Source organism: Rhinoraja longicauda, unplaced genomic scaffold, assembly GCF_053455715.1.
Source record: "Rhinoraja longicauda isolate Sanriku21f unplaced genomic scaffold, sRhiLon1.1 Scf000056, whole genome shotgun sequence".
NCBI classification, from domain to species: domain Eukaryota; kingdom Metazoa; phylum Chordata; class Chondrichthyes; order Rajiformes; family Arhynchobatidae; genus Rhinoraja; species Rhinoraja longicauda.
Window position 1 is genome coordinate 75,177 of NW_027601274.1, and position 2,959 is coordinate 78,135.

Here is a 2,959-nt window from a genome sequence, read left to right on the forward strand (position 1 = left end):
CATGGAAATTTGAATTAGGTGGATTGCAATTACCAAATTTTAAAAATTACTATCTGGCAGCACAAATGAGTTTTATTTCATCCTTTTATCAAGAGGGTGGAAAAACAGCATGGGTTAAAATTGAAATGGATAAAATAAAAGAATCTTGTCCAGAAGAATTTATATATAAATGGGAAGCGAAGCTATTAGTTAAGGATAAAGAGTCACCTTTGCTAAAACATTTAATTAATACATTGTTGAAAACAGTTAAAGTTAAGGATAAAAGATTTTTCTTAACAGCTAAAACTCCATTAGTAAAAAATGGATTATTGCCGTTTGCTTGGAATAATCAAATACTACAACTCTGGGAACAGAAGGGTATTAAAAATATAGGAGACTGCTATGAAGGGAATATCTTTTTGACATTTTCGCAATTGAGAAATAAATATCAAATTCCAGGGAATAGTATTTTTTTCTATTATCAATTACAATCTTTTTTAAGGGAAAAGTTAGGTAATTCAATGTCTCTATTTCAGATTAAAGGAATCGAATCCTTGATTCAGGGCAAGGGAATGAAATTTTTTATATCATCAATGTATAAACTACTACAGATATCTAGTCCAAAGATAGGAATTCATAAAGCAAGACAAAGATGGGAAACAGATCTTAATATTATTATTGATGAACCAAGTTGGGAAAGACTGTGTTTAGATAGTATGAAAAATACTATTAATGTGAGATACAGCTTAGTACAGTATAATTTTTTGCAGCAACTATATTTAACCCCGGAAAAATTAAATAAATTTAAACCAAACTCATCTGAAAGGTGTTTTAGATGCAACCAAGACGTGGGCACTTTTATACACTCTACATGGGCATGTCAGAAGGTAATTCCTTTTTGGCAAGACCTAAAAAAGTTTTTAGATCAATTGATGAATAAGATCATACCAATGGATTCAAGGTTGTTTTTGCTAGGAGATACAAAAGGAATAATACCAAAGCTAAGTTTGGATAAACATCAGGAAAGATTTCTCAAAATATCATTAGCAGTAGCAAAAAAATGTGTTGCGGTCACATGGAAAGAACAAAATGAAATAAGATTTGAAAGATGGCATGCAGAAATGCGGAGTTGTATCCCATTAGAAAAAGCAACGTATAATCTGAGAAATGGATATGACTTCTTTTTGAAGGTGTGGAACCCATTCATGGAAAAGCTAGGATTAAGAATAGGAAGTAGTTAAATTCAGGATTGCTTTGATACCTAACAAGAATTTAAAAAGAAATTACTCGGAAGTGACTCCCTCGGGACTCCAGGTTTTTCTTTTTCTTTCTTTCTTCTGCTTTTTCTTTTTCCTTCTTTTGAACTGGGGGTGGGGGGGGGTGGGGGGAGGGGGAGAAAATACAGAACAATACGTGTATAAACGAAGTTATAGGTCAGTGACTATTGTTTACTAAGGAATGTAAAATGTATAACGTATGGGTTCTGTTAAAACTTAAATAAAATATTTTTAAAAAATTTAAAAAAAAAAAAAATAGACAACAGGTGCAGGAGTAGGCCAGCACCACCATTCAATGTGATCATGGCTGATCATTCTCAATCAGTACCCCGTTCCTGCCTTCTCCCCATATCCCCTGACTCCGCTACCCTTAAGAGCTCTATCTAGCTCTCTCTTGAATGCATTCAAAGAATTGGCTTCCACTGCCTTCTGCGGCAGAGAATTACACAGATTTACAACTCTCTGACTGAAAACGTTTTTCATCATCTCCGTTCTAAATGGCCTACCCCTTATTCTTAAACTGTGGCCCCTGGTTCTGGACTCCCCCAACATTGGGAACATGTTTCCTGCCTCTAACGTGTCCAACCCCTTAATAATCTTATATGTTTCAATAAGATCCCCTCTCATCCTTCTAAATTCCAGTGTATACAAGGCTAGTCGCTCCAGTCTTCCAACATACGACAGTCCCGCAATTCCGGGAATTAACCTAGTAAACCTACGCTACACGCCCTCAATGGCAAGAATATCCTTCCTCAAATTTGGAGACCAAAACTGCAAACAGTCAAGTCAAAGTCAAGTCAAAGTCAATTTTATTGTCAATCCTCAGCCAGTTTACACAGACAGAAAATCGAAATACCGTTTCCCACAATCCCGAGGAACAAAGTGCATAAAACAAAAGGCACAGCAAACAACAATCAACATAAAATATAAAATATAAAATATAGTCACTTCAAATTAAAAAAAAAAAAAAAGTGTCTGGTGCGTGTGTGTGGGGTGTTAAAGTCCAGGTCCCATAGGGGCAGGGGAGAGAGGAGGAAGGGAGGGGAGAGAGTTCAGCATCCTGACAGCCTGGTGGAAAAAACTGTTCTTTAGTCGGGTGGTGCTTGACCTCAGGCTGCGAAACCTTCTCCCTGAAGGCAGGAGGGTGAAGAGGCTGTTGGAGGGGTGGGAGGGGTCACCCACAATGCTCAATGCTTTGCGGGTGAGGCGGGTGGTGTAAAGGACCAGGAGTGTTGGGAGTGAGGCGCCAGTGATCCTCTCAGCAGTGTTCACTATGCGCTGCAGGGTCTTACGGCTGGAGGCTGTGCAGCTTCCGAACCACACAGTGATGCAGCTGCTGAGGATGCTCTCGATGGCACCTCGGTAAAAAGTGTACATGATGGGTGTGGGGGCTCCCGCTCTCTTCAGTTTGCGGAGGAAGTAGAGGCGCTGCTGGGCTTTCTTGGCGATGGACGTGATGTTGTTGCTCCAGGAGAGATCCTCGGTGATGTTCACCCCCAGAAATTTGGTGCTGCTCACCTGCTCCACAGCAGCACCATTGATGGTCAGTGGGTGGGGGTGTTGGGTGTGCGTTCTCCTGAAGTCGACAACAATCTCCTTTGTTTTCTCCACATTCAGGAAGAGATTGTTGTCTGTGCACCACGCGGCCAGCTGGTCCACCTCCTTCCTGTAGTGGGTCTCGTCGTTGTTGCTGATGAGACCCA